At 41.2% G+C, this 14,495-nt stretch overlaps 1 pseudogene; it reads right to left on the reverse strand.

The window, feature by feature from the left end:
* Window positions 1-2,901: 2,901 nt before the first annotated feature.
* LOC120368503 (U6 spliceosomal RNA) lies at window positions 2,902-3,002 on the reverse strand (annotated as a pseudogene).
* Between the last annotated feature and the right edge of the window lie 11,493 nt (window positions 3,003-14,495).

The following is a 14,495-nucleotide window of genomic DNA, read 5'->3' on the forward strand; positions in this document are numbered from 1 at the left end:
CTTGTCCTGTTACCTTGCTTTTTATTCTAGAGCTAAATGATTTTTTCCACATAATTTTAGCAGCAGACATTTTCCCCGAATTAAATTTTATATGGCATTCTGGCCGGGCGTGGTGGCTCATGACTGTAATTCCAGCACTTTGAGAGGCTAAGGTGGGTGGATCACCTGAGGTCAGGAGTTCAAGAACAGCCTGGCCAACATGGAGAAACCCCGTCTCTACTAAAAATACAAAATTAGCTGGGTGTCGTGGCACATGCCTGTAATTCTAGCTACTCAGGGGGCTGAGACAGGAGAATCGCTTGAACCTGGGAGGCGGAGGTTGCAGTGAGCCAAGATCTTGCCATTGCATTCTGGCCTGGGCAACAAAAGTGAAACTCCATCTCAAGAAAAGAAAGTGTATATATATATGTATATGGCATCCCAACATTAAAAGGTATTCTTTTTAATCCAGAAATTAGATTTAGATTAAAAGGAAATTTAATTAGCATAAACTTATTTTATAAATTAAAACAGTGAACATTATGACATTGTTTGAATACAAATTTGATATAGAGATTATGGATGGCAATTGTATCTTACATTAGCCTCGAATTGCAATTTTTTTACAACTGAATTTTGTTTCTTGTATAGTGGCAAGATAATTTTTACACAGATACATAGTTGTGAATGGTAACAACTTTAACATGAATTACTTGGAAACTCAGGATACTGTTTCATGAAAAGAGATGGCAGAGAAAGTTTTGTCCTCAGTTCTACAAAAAAATGAAATTCCAGTTGGGTGACTAGGAGGATAATGATATCAGCAACTAAAATGATTCTTCTCTAAAAAGAGAGGAATTTACGGCTGGGCACAGTGGCTCATGCCTGTAATCCCAGTTCTTTGGGAAGCTGAGGAGGGCAGATCACCACAGATCTGAAGCTTCCTATAACCACGGAAATAATTGGTTCGCTAAAAAACCAGACATGAAATATTGTTCTTTTAGGATTGTATAACCTCATGTAACCTTTTCCTCTGACCTCCAGCTGTGGCCTACTTTTGATAACATTTTGACGGTTCATTTCAGAACCTCATCTGGCTCTTGGAAATTCATGCAGCCACTCATCCTGAGATTCAGAATTCTGCTGTTGCATCGTTTCAGATTTCTTGACTCAGCTACAGATGCATCCAGGACAATGTCATTTTATGTTTAGCAAAACTGAGATAACGCACAAACTCCTGTGTTCTTTTTGATTGCTACGCATATCCAAGCTAGGTCAGACTAGCATTCTTCTCCCTCAGTTAAGCTGAATTAAAATGTATTTTAATGAATGGCATGTTATAGAGCAAAATGTTCATGTTGTTTCCCTAGGAGTATGGCACCATGATCATTCATTCATTCATTAACTTTATTATTCGTCTGGTGGAAACATGCTATATCCTTCCTTGATGAGAGTGACTATTAGTTTGCTAGCGCTGCCATAATAAAGTATCACAGATTGGGTGTCTTAAATAACAGAAAGATTCCTTGCAGTTCTAGAGGCTAGAGGTCCAAGATTAAAGTCCTGGTAGGGTTGGTTCCTTCTGAGGCCTCTTTCCTTGGCTTGGTTGCGTCCTCTTCACATGGTCTTTTCTCTATGCAGGCATCCTGAGGTCTCTTTGTGTGTGCAAATTTCCTTTTCTTATAAGGTCACCAGTCAGACTGGATTAGGGGCCACCTTAATGTCCTCATTTTAACTTAATCACCTCTTTCATGACTTTACCTCCAATCACAGTCTCATTCTAAGGTACTTGAGGTTAGGACTTCAACATGTGAATTTGGGGTGGGGGATGGGGGAAAGAAGGCACAATTTAGCTCATATCAATGATTAAATATTTTGCTTTGATTCTTACAAAAAAGACACTTCTGACCTCAGTAGATTTAAGCTTTCTTCATAGCAGCATGATATCTTCCATTTTCATTTATATTTGTATTTTTCTCCCTCCCTCCCTCCCTCTTTCCTTCCTTCCTTCCTTCCCTCCCTCCCTTCTTCCTTTCTTCCTCCCTTGTTCCTTCCTTCTTCCATGGGATCTTGCTCTGTAACCCAGGCTGGGCTGGAGTGAGGTAGTGTGATCGTAGCTCACCGTAGCCTTCAACTCCTGGGCCCAAGCAATCCTCTGCCTCAGCCTCCCAAGTAGCTGGGACTACAAGCCTGTGCCACCATGCCCAGCTAATTTTATTTTCTTTCTTTTGTGTGTGTGTGTGTGGAGATGGCGGTCTTGCCATCTTGCCCAGGCTGCTTACAAACTCTTGGGCTCAAGTGATACTCCCGCCTCAACCTCCCAAAGCACTGGGATTATAGGTGTGAGCTGCCTGCAGATGGCCTCATTTGCATTTTGATGGAACTCAGAATTAACCTTCCCTTTCTGTCTTGGAAAAAGGAAGGTAAATCTCTTCTACGAGATGTCATCAATAATGGAATATGTTTCAGCCTTTTTACCACCCCAACACATAGGAGGCAAGTCACACAACTGCAGTAAATGAAGGGCTCACTAAGAGCTCTAGCTGTGGAGTCCCACAGATTTGAATGCAAACCTTCTCTCTACACCTTACTCTAATGCTGTGTGGCTTTGTCCAATGTCTTACCCATTGCAAGGATACAGCCTATGCTACTTTACTTTATTTTTTAGTTTTCAATTTTTGTTAGTAAATAGTAAGTGTATATATTTGTGGGGTACATGAGAGATTTTGATACAAGTATGCAGTGTGTAATAATCACATCATGGAATGTGGGGTCTCCATCCCTTCAGGCATTTATCCTTTGTGTTATAAACAGTCTAATTATACTCTTTTAGTAATTTTTAAATGTATAATTATATTATTATTGACTGTGTTCACCCTGCTATGCTATCAAACACTAAATCTTATTCATTCCTACTATGTTAAAAGTGTGGAATACATCACAAATTTGCGTTTCATTCTTGCACGGGAGCCATGATAATCTCTGCGTCGTTCCAATTTCCATATATGTGTGCCATGCTACATTAGAAGAAAGATCCCACCAACACTGTGGCTTAAGAAGAGAGACATTAAAATTAGCCAGGTGTGGTGGTGGGTGCCTGTAATCCCAGCTACTCGGGAGGCTGACCCAGAGATTGCTTGAACCCAGGAGGCAGAGGTTGCAGTGAGCCAAGATCACGCCACTGCACTCCAGCCTAGGTGACAGTGAGACTCTGTCTCAACAGAAAAATAAAAGAGAAAGACATTTGTTTTTCTCTCCTAAAATAGTCCTCAGTGAAGCAGAACAGGATAGGATGGACAGACAGCTCAGTCCATCCTCAAAATAGGCTTCTATTGCTGCATCTGTGAAGGCTGTTCTAGCCCCTGCCATTACGTTTGCATCCCAGACAGCAGGAATGGCCAAAGGAACAAGAAAATACACCCTTATTTATTTTAAAGGCAAGACTTGTTTTTAAAAAAAAAAAAAGCACTTATACCCCACTGGCAAAAAGTTACATGGTCATATCTGGTTGCAAAGATGCTGGGAAAATGTAATCTATAACTCAATGGCCCTGGGCAAAGCTAAAACCTGGGGTTTCTTTTTTTTTTTTCTTTTCTTTTTTTTTTTTTTTTTAGATTTTTAGACAGAGTATTGCTCTGTCACCTGGCTGGAGTGCAGTGGAGCGATCTTGGCTCACTGCACCCTTTGCCTCCCAGGTTCAAGCGATTCTCCTGCCTCAGCCTCCTGATTAGCTGAGACTCCAGGCACATGCTACCACACCCAACTAATTTTTTTTCTTTGTATTTTTAGTGGAGACAGAGTTTCACCATGCTGGCCAGGATGGTCTCGATCTCTTGACCTTGTGATCCGCCCGTCTTCGGCCTTCCAAAGGGCTAGGATTACAAGAGTGAGCCACTGCTCCCAGAGGGGGTTTCATTATTAAAGGAGGAGAATGACTAATATTGTTGTATGTCTTAGTTTGGGTTCCTGAGAAGCAGAGTCTAAGGCAAAGGACTTGGATGCAGGTAGTCTATTTGCATTTACCTAATGACTGATGATACTGACCCGAAGAAGCAGAAGTGAGGTATGAGAAGAGACAGACAAGGGAGTGAGAAAGCCTACAAAGAATGTGCTACTCAGTTGGTAACCTCTATGGAAAAATGAGGCGCACTTGCACTCGGGATCATCTGTAGAATTTCACAGAATGTCTTCAGCATTGTTCCACAGAAAGTCAAGAAGGCTGGGACATTTGTCGGCTGACGTCCATCCACCATTTCTTACTAACTCTCCCGCACTTCCAGGCCATGACCCTGCTCGGGTGTCCCCAAGGGACACTGCAGCACCCACTGGAGATGGGACACTTGCAGCATGCATACCGCTGTTCACATTAGTGGCACTAATTGTCAAGTGGACCAAAGGGATGGGGCACAGGGCATCTTAGGCATGTGTTCTAGAGAACTAACCCACTCATCTTCCATCCACACTCTGCAGTGGCATAATCGAGCCTGTGTCCAGGGTTGCGTGGGGACTGGAAGAATGTTTCTAAAGCTCCTGATGCAGATACTGGCATGCAGCAGGTGCTCAATCATGTCAGTTCTCTTTCCTTCCACTTCCCCGTAATCACCATAACACACCACCTTAACATCTTAACAATTAACATAAAGCATCCTCATTAAGTTCTTCAGCCTTTCTACAGATTTAACAACTTAAGTTTTCATACTAGGGGAAAATATCTGCACATCATAGTTTTAAAATTTAATATGAAATATTTATTTCAGATTTTGTGGCCAACTAATGGCTGCACTAGACAGATGCAAAGGTAAAGTGTGTAATATGATTACCAGAATGAAAGCCTGTATCTGTAATGAGAAGAGAATCTTATGTGCTCTTTAGTGTCTCTATTATACCCATAATTGAAAATTTTAACAATTAAACAAATGTGCCAGGACTTCATGAAGTCTATGTAGGTGCATAGACACTGGCATAAGAGGTGGCCACCAAGTCACATTCATTCATAAATTCTCCAAGCATGCCTATATAAGAAAGACACTATTCTAGAAGTTGTCATTAAGATATGGTCCCTGCAAATGTCAATCTGATAGTCTGTAGGAAAGGGGGAGTGACTCACCACAGGAGAATAACTACGAGTGCTCTAAGTCTTTACGCTACTACAAGTGTTGTAATTGCCATAGATAGAAGTGGAGAGTTGGGCTCAGGTGGAGAATTAAAGAAAAAATTGAATTATGTAGAAGTCATTGTGTTTATCAGGGAAACAAAATGTTCATACAGTCTTCAAGTATCTTCTTACAGGTGAATTATTTTAAATTTTATTTTTAAAAGTTATCATACATACAAGCCAAACTTGGTGGTTCACACCTGTAATCCTAGCACTTTGAGAGGTTGAGGTGGGCGGATCACTTGAGCCCAAGAGTTCTAGACCAGCCTGGGCAACATGGTAGAGCCTGGTCTCTAAAAAATATATATAAAAATTATCCAGGCATGGTGGCACGGGCCTGCGGTCTCAGCTGCTCAGGAGGCTGAGGTAGGAGGGATTGCTTTAGTAAGGGAGGCAGAGGTTGCAATGAACTGTGATCACGCCACTGCAATTCACTGCACTCCACTGCACTCCTAGGGCAACTGAGTGAGACTCTGTCCCAAAAAAAGAAAAAGAAAAAGTTTAAAAAAAAGAAAAAGAAAAAGTAAAAAAAAAGAAAAAGAAAAATCATTAAACTGTAAAATTAACTTAGTCAGGTGTGGTGGCTCATGCCTGTAATCCCAGCACTTTGGGAGACTGAGGTAGGCAGATTGCCTGAGGTCAGGAATTCAAGATCAGCCTGGCCAACATGGAGAAACCCCATCTCAACTAAAATACAAAAATTAGCTGGGTGTGGTGGAACGGGCCTGTGGTCCCAGCTACTCCAGAGGCTGAGGTGGGGGTACTTGCTTGAGCCAGGGAGGCAAAGGTTGCAGTGAACTGTGATGGCACCATGACACTTCACTGCACTCCACTGCACACCAGGGTAACAGAGTAAGACTCTATCTAAAGAAAAAAAGAAAAGAAAAGAAAAATCATCAAACTAGCCGGGTGCGGTGGCTCAAGCCTGTAATCCCAGCACTTTGGGAGGCCGAGGCGGGTGGATCACGAGGTCAAGAGATCAAGACCTTCCTGGTCAACATGGTGAAACCCCGTCTCTACTAAAAATACAAAATATTAGCTGGGCATGGTGGCACATGCCTGTAATCCCAGCTACTCAGGAGGTTGAGGCAGAAGAATTGCCTGAACCCAGGAGGCGGAGGTTGCAGTGAGCCGAGATCGCGCCATTGCACTCCAGCCTGGGTAACAAGAGTGAAACTCTGTCTCAAAAAAAAAAAAAAGAAAAATCATCAAACTATAAGACTGATATTTTTTGGTATATTGTTTTATACTTTTTTTTTTCATGCCTGGGATTATAAGCATGAGCCACCACACCTGGCCTTGTATTACAAATTGTAACACAAGTATTGATTTATGTAACCATCACCACATTCAGTGTATAGGACAGTTCTATTACCTTACAACTCTTTTGTGCAATATCTTTAGAGTCCATACTTCCCCTAACTGATCTATTCTCTGCCACTATAGTTTTGTCTTTACAAGAAGAATGTCACATAAAGAATCACATAGTGTATGTTTTGAGGCTGGCTTTTTTTTTTTTTTTTTTTAACACAGCTAATGCCTTTGGAATTCATGTAAATCGTTAGGTGTATGGATAGTTTTTTTTTGTTGTTGTTGTTGTTTTAGATGGAGCCTTGCTCTGTGGAAGTTGAAGGGCAGTGGCGTGATCTTGACTCACTGCAACCTCTGACTCCCGAGTTCAAGCGATTTTCCTGCTTCAGCCTCCTGTGTGTCTGAGATTACAGGTGCTTACCACTGGTATTTGTAGTAGAGACAGGGTTTCACCATGTTAACCAGGCTGGTCTTGAACTCCTGACCTCAGGTGATCCACCTGCCTTGGCATCCCAAAGTGCTGGGATTACAGGAGTGAGCCATCGTGCCTGGCTAGTTTGTTCTTTTTTATTGTTCAGTGTATCCATGTGTGAATGCATTGCTTTGTTTATTCATTCATCCACTGAAGGATGTTTGAATTTATTTCAGTTTCTGGCAATTATGAATAGAGCTGCTATAAAGTAGACTACTAATTAGTCACCAAGGCAGAAAGAGATACTTTCACTGTGAGGAAGTGATTAAGCTTAACATCACCAAAGGGACAAATGGACATCAGGAGCCTCCAGATGTGATGCGCTGAGAAGGGCACATTATTTCTGTACTCTTCCTTCCAAAATGCATGGTCTGTATTTCAGTATAAGGAAATAGACAAACCCAAGGCAAGAGCTGTTCTACAAAACAACTGACCAATATCCTCCAAAACAGGCATCCCCAAACTACGGCCCCGCGGGCCGCATGCGGCCCCCTGAGGCTGTTTATCCGGCCCCCCGCTGCACTTCAGGAAGGGGCACCTCTTTCACTGGTGGTCAGTGAGAGGAGCACAGTATGTGGCGGCCCTCCATCTGTCTGAGGGACAGTGAACTGGCCCCCTGTGGAAAAAGTTTGGGGACGCCTGCTCCAAAACAATGCCACGAAAGGCAGAAAGAATCGGGAAGTGTTGCAGAATGAAAAAGACTAAAGGCATGGCAACCAAATACAATGTTTGATTCTAGATGGTAAAAACTTGACTGAAAAGAATATTGGTGAGAAAATAATATCAGAAAAGTCATGTTGTATCAATGTTAAAACTTTCTGATTTTGATCATTGTATTGTGGTTGTGTAAGAATACTCAAGAGAATGTCTTTGGATTCTTTCTAGGGTAAACAGAGATATCTGTTATTTATCTATTATTATTTATTATCATATCATACCTAGGTCACAGCAGTCACCTCAAAACTGGCCCTCTGCCTGTAGGCTCTCTCAACTGCCTCCAATACTGTAAGAAAACATTTGATTTTAGAAGTTCAGAGCCTATACACTTGTCCATTATATCTGGTTTAAATTTCCAAGTCTCTATGCTATTATTTCCTCTGAGAGGCACCAAACCACCCAACCAGTTTTTTAAAAACTTATCTGAGCTAGTGTTTCTCTCCCCTCTTAGTGCCATCTAAATAAATAAAATAAAATAAATAATAAATATAAATATGATAGATTATTTTCAATAAACTCTTTTACAATTATTGTATAAAACTGCCCAAAACTATCTTGAAAGTTACCGTTAATAAAAATATAGTTAATTTAAAAATGTTCACAACTGCTATTTACTCTTTTTTTTAAAGTAGAGATGGGAGTGGGAGTCTCATTATGTTGCCCAGGGTGGTCTTGAACTCCTGGCCTCATGTTATACTCTCACCTCAGTCTCTCAAAGTGTTAAGATTACAGATGTGTGCCACCATGCCTGACTGGCTCTTCTTTTTAGAAGACTGCTTTTTCCTCAACGTTTTGTTTTGAAAAGTTATAAGCTTATAGAAAGTTACAAGAATGAATTTATACACCTATATGAAATTTGCTACTTGCTAATTTTTTCAAAGTTCTCAATCTCTCTTCCCTTCTCTTTCTTTCTGGATCATCTGAAAATAAATTACAGATGTCTAGCCAGGTGTGGCCGCTCACACCTATAAGCCCAGCACTTTGGGAGGCTGAGGTGGGCGGATCACTTGAGGTCAGGAGTTTGAGACCAGCCTGCAGGGCAACATGGTAAAACACCATCTCTACTAAAAATACAAAAATTAGCTGGACGTGGTTTTGCATGCCTGTAATCCTAGCTACATGGGAGGCTGAGGAGTGCCTGTAATCCCAGCTACATTGAAGGCTGGAGGCAGGATAATTGCTTGAACTCAGGAGGCAGAGGTTGCAGAGCCAAGATCACACCACTATACCTCAGCCTGGGCAACAGAGCAAGATCTGTCTCAAGAAAAAAAAAAAAAAAAAAAAAAAAAAAAAGATAAAAAAGGAATGTCTGAGACTGGGAAATTTGTAAAGAAAACAGGTTTAATTGGCTCACAGTTCTGCAGGCTGTACAGGAAACACGATACTGGGATCTGCTTGGCTTCTGGGGAGGCCTCAGGAAACTTACAATCATGGCAGAAGATGAAGGGGAAGCAGGCACATCACATGACCAGAGCAGAAGCAAGAGTGAGCAGGGGAGGCGCTACACACTTTTAAGCAACCAGATCACAGAAGTCACTCAAGATTATAAGAACAGCATCAAGGGGCTGGTGCTAAATCATTCATGAGAAATCTACCGCCATGATCTATCTAATCACCTCTCACCAGGCTCCACCTCCAACATTACAGATTACAATTTGACATGAGATTTGAATGAAGACATAGATCCGAACCATCAAGTGGGGTTAGTACGGAGGAAGCAAGAGGGAAGGTGTCAAAGAGATAGAGAAAGCAATGGGAGAGAAAGAAATGCAAGGCGTCCAGGAAGGTAAAAGAAGAGAGTGGCATGAGGAGGGGTAGAAAAGAAATGAAGATGGGTGTGAAGGATAATGGACATTTGTTGAGATCCATGCCACTGCACTCCAGCCTGGGCAACAGAGACACTCACTTGAAAATGTGAAAAATTGAAAGGTAAAATATTCAAGTGATGGGATAAAAGCATTAAGGCAATAAAAAGAAAAGAGAAAAAAGAATAAAATAAAATTCATGTGATATAAAACTTTTGATCAGAAAATATCCTTGGGTTAGCATAGGAAATAAGGTGAATATAGTGACAACTCAGGTTATCACAAAGTGTTGTCAAGATAGAATGTCAGGAACATACCAGCGTCAAATTTTGACTTTTTGCACAAGTTAGGCCTTTGAATTGCATTGCTATCCTTTCAATTTCTTCTCTTGAGTCTCTTTACTTGAACAACACACTTTACTTCAGAGTAAAGGTAGGATTTAAATACAGAAATTATACATAGCATTTTAATCTAAATTAGCCAAATCTAATTTTTTTCCTGAAAATACAATGGGCACAATATATTTATGCTTGTATTCGATTTTAAAAGCACCAAAAGGGAAAGACTACCATTATTAAAAGAAAAAAAGTCTCTTTCTTCTTACTAAAGAAATGAGTCTTAATTAATTTTAAAATTCTGAAACAATACATTTTAGGTTTAAGCCACAAATGAAAAATTGCTTCTCTTCACTACTTAAAAAAAACCTTAAACAATACTTTCAAAGTTACAGATGAGTGGCAAGAAATGTACAAATATCTCTTAAATATATATCTTTTATCCAGATTCATAAATTAACAATTTGCTACATTTGTCTTATCACTCTCTACTTATAATACATATTACTATTAATTTTTCCATGAATCATGTAAGAGTTATTTGCAGGTTATCATTTTCCTTTATTTCTAAATACTTCAGTGTGAATTTCCTAATCAAAAGGACATTTCCTTACATAATCACAGTCCAATAATCCTACTAAGGAAGTTTAATATTATTACCTAATATACTGTCAATATTCAAATTTGGAAATTGTCCAATATGTCTTCTTAGTATTGCTTCCTTCCTATAATATCCAATCCAGGGTCACACATTGCATTTAGTTGCCATGTCTTTTTTAGTTTCTGTATTAGTTATCTGTTACTGCATACAAATTACTCCAGGCTGAGGGTAGTGGCTCATGCCTGTAATCCCAGCACTTTGGGAAGTTGAGGTGGGCAGATTACGAGGTCAGGAGTTTGTCTGACTAACATAGTGAAACCTTGTCTCTACTAAAAATACAAAATTAGCTGGGTGTGGTGGTCCATGCCTATAGTTCCAGTTATTCAGGAGGCTGAGGCAGAAGAATTGCTTGAATACAGGAAGTGGAGATTTGTAGTGAGCCAGGATCGTGCCACTGAGCTCCAGACTGGGTGACATAGTGAGACTCCATCTTCAAAAAGAAAAAAAAAAAAAAAAAAAAAAAAAAGAAATTACTCCAAGGCTGGGCACGATGGGTCACGCTTGTAATCCCAGCACTTTGGGAGGCGGAGGTGGGTGGATCACTTGAGGTCAGGAGTTCAAGAGCAGCGTGGCCAACATGATGAAACCCCATCTATAGTTAAAAAAAAAAAATTAGCTGGGCATGGTAGTGCATGCCTGTAATCCCAGCTACTCAAGAGGCTGAGGCAAGAGAATCACTTGAACCCAGGAGGTGAGGGTTTCAGTGGACTGAGATCATGCCATTGCCCATGCACTCTAGCCTGGGCAACAGAGCAAGACTCCATCTCAAAAAAAAAAAAAAATTATCCAAAACTTAAGTTTAAAATAAATCACAATTTGACTGGACACAAATCGAGCTGCAGCTTATCTGGATGCCTTTGCCTAAGGATCTTGCAGTCAAGGGGGTCCAAGAGGAGTCACTATGATCAAAGAGGCTGACAGAGGAAGGATCTACTTCCCAAATCATTCATGTGGTTTTGAGCACCATTCACTTGTTCATGGTTGTTGGACTGAGGGCCTCAGTTTTTTACTGGCTGTTGGCTAGAGACCTCCCTCACTTCCTTACCATATGGACCTCTCCATATGGACCAGCTCATGGCAGCTGGCTTCTATCAAAGCAAGGGAGAGTAAGAGACTCAGCAAGACAGAATTTAAAAGCCAAATAAAGAAGTAGGTTTTTAAAATTTATAGCTTTAATAGATTGAATTAATTTTAGTAAGTAACCATTGAAATAATTTTTCTATGTATAAAATTCACACAGGCTCGGCCTGGTGGCTTAGGCCTGTAATCCCAGCACTTTGGGACAGCAAGGCAGGAGGATCACTTGAGTCTGGAGTTGGAAACCACCCTGGGCATCATAGTGACACATCCCTACAAAAAAAAAAAAAAAAATCAGTTGGGCATGGTGGTGCATGCCTGTGGTCCCAGCTACTCAAGAGGCTGAAGTGGGATTATCATCTGAGCTTGGAGGTCAAGGCTGCAGTGAGCCGTGATCATACCACTGCACTCCAGCTTGGGTGACAGAGTGAGACTTTGCTACAAAAAAACAACAAACATCAAACAAACAAATAAAATTCACTTTTGAGGACACCAAAAATCTCAGACCAACACAGATTAAGGGTTTTAGCAGGCTAGATGCCAAGTACATATATTCTTTCTATGGAAGAGAAAACTGGGTTTAAGAACTTGTGCAAGGTTTTAGAATTCTGTCATTATCTGCATTCTCCTTTGAAACTCATCTCTAAACATGACACTGTTTTTAGAAATGTCAATAAGCAAATTTCTTCTCTCCAAAGTTGGACATTTTCTGCCTCATGCTTATATTTTCTCCACAGAAGAATTATTCAAACTCTCACTACTGGATATATAGACATCCTTGTGCTTGCCAGTGGTGATACCATACACTTCTGCTGGGTAATGGGTACATGAGACCACCCCCGCCACTTTTTTTTTTTTGAGACATAGTCTCGCTATTGCCCAGGCTGGAATACAGTGACACCATCTTGGCTCACTGCAAACTCTGCCTTCTGGTTCAAGCTATTCTCCTGCCTCAGCCTCCTCAGTAGCTGGGATTACAGGCTTGTACCACCACGCCCAGCTAATTTTTTAATTTTTAGTAGAGACAGGGTTTCGCCTTGCTGGCCAGACAGGTCTGGAATTCCTGACCTCAGGTGATCTGCCCACCTCAGTCTCCCAAAGTGCTGGGATTACAGGTGTGAGCCACTGTACCTGGCCCATGAGTCCCTTTTCTTGAAGGCTGGAAGGTTCCCTGACTGTTCTTTGGGGACTTTCTGCATTTGCTTGTATTCTCCTCTGTGTCTTTATCTCCTGGTATTGTCTCCCAGCTGTGTTATTTGCTTTTGGAAATTCTAATCAACTACTTGCCACCTATCATATGAGTGAGAAGCTATAATAATAATAACAGCTTCCTATTATTCCTTGTCTTTACTCAGAAGTTGTTCTTCTTTTCGAGAGGACAGTGGAGGCTTCTCTTGAACAATGCAGGACTGTGAAAATAAAACATTAATTTTTAAAATCAATAGACATTGTGCTAGTTCGGAGTTTCCCAAGCTCTTTTGGTTTATGGTGCCATTAGTGTTTTTATTTTTTTCACGACATCCCTGGACCAAAAAACGAAAACAAAAACAAAAACAATCCCGCTTCACTCCTTGCCAAAAAATCCCCAACAGTTACATGTATTAAGTTATTAGGTTCAAACACCTTTAAATATTTATTTATTTAATTGACGGGGTCTTGCTCTGTTGCCAGGCTGGAGTGCAGGGCGAGATCGCTGCTCACTGCAACCTCTGTCTCCCAGGTTCAAGCAATTCTCTTGCCTCAGCCTCCTGAGTAGCTAGGATGACAGCTGTATGCCACCATGCCCAGCTAATTTTTGTATTTTTTAGCAGAGATGGGCTTTCACCAAGTTGGCCAGGATGGTCTCAATCTATTGTCCAAGTGATCTGCCCAGCTCTGTCTCCCAAAGTGTTAGGATTACAGGTGTGAGACACCATGCCTGGCAGTAGTTAACGTGTTTTTTTTTTTTTTTTTTTTTTTTTTTTTTTTTTTTGTTTTGTTTTGTTTTGAGACGGAGTTTCGCCCTTGTTACCCAGGCTGGAGTGCAATGGCGCGATCTTGGCTCACCACAACCTCCGCCTCCTGGGTTCAGGCAATTCTCCTGCCTCAGCCTCCTGAGGAGCTGGGATTACAGGCACGTGCCACCATGCCCAGCTAATTTTTTGCACTTTTAGTAGAGACGGGGTTTCACCATGTTGACCAGGATGGTCTCGATCTCTCGACCTCGTGATCCACCCGCCTCGGCCTCCCAAAGTGCTGGGATTACAGGCTTGAGCCACCGCGCCCGGCAGTAGTTAACGTTTTAACAATCAAGTAGCTATTTGAAAAGCAAACATATATAAATATGAAGAAAAAGTAATACTTAGTTTCATTCTTGAATGAGCAGAATTACTTACGGGATGTGTGTGCCTGTGGGGCACGATCTATCTGACAAGTTTGGAATCAGAGTGGACATGGCACTCTCATTTCCTATTTCACATTTTTTTTTTTTTTGAAATGGTGTCTTGCTCCATCACCCAGCTGGGGCTGGAGTGCAGTGGCACGATGATCTCAGCTCCCTGCAACCTCCAGCTCCCAGGTTCAAGCAATTCTGCCTCAACCTCCTGAGCAGCTGGGATTACAGATGCATGCCACCATGCCTGGCTAATTTTCGTATTTTTAATAGAGATGGGGTTTCACCATGTTAGTTAGGCTGGTCTGGAACTCCTGATCTCAGGTGATCTGCCTGCCTTAGCCTCCCAAAGTGCTGAGATTACAGGCCTGAGCAACTGCACCTGGCTTTTTCATATGGTACTTAAAAAAAATTGTCGTGACTGCTGAAAATCTAGCCTGGCAGAGAAAGGGCTGCCATTGAAGGGAATGTAGCATGATTTAATAAAACTGCGAACCACTTTGCCGTAGAGACTGTGTGGTATCTGATAGATGCTACTGTGCTGTCTTCAAAAATTTATTTTTTAAAAATTTTATTTTACTATTATTTTTTTGAGATGGGATCTCACTCTGT

Source organism: Saimiri boliviensis, chromosome 18 (genome assembly GCF_048565385.1).
Source record: "Saimiri boliviensis isolate mSaiBol1 chromosome 18, mSaiBol1.pri, whole genome shotgun sequence".
In the NCBI taxonomy this organism is placed as follows: domain Eukaryota; kingdom Metazoa; phylum Chordata; class Mammalia; order Primates; family Cebidae; genus Saimiri; species Saimiri boliviensis.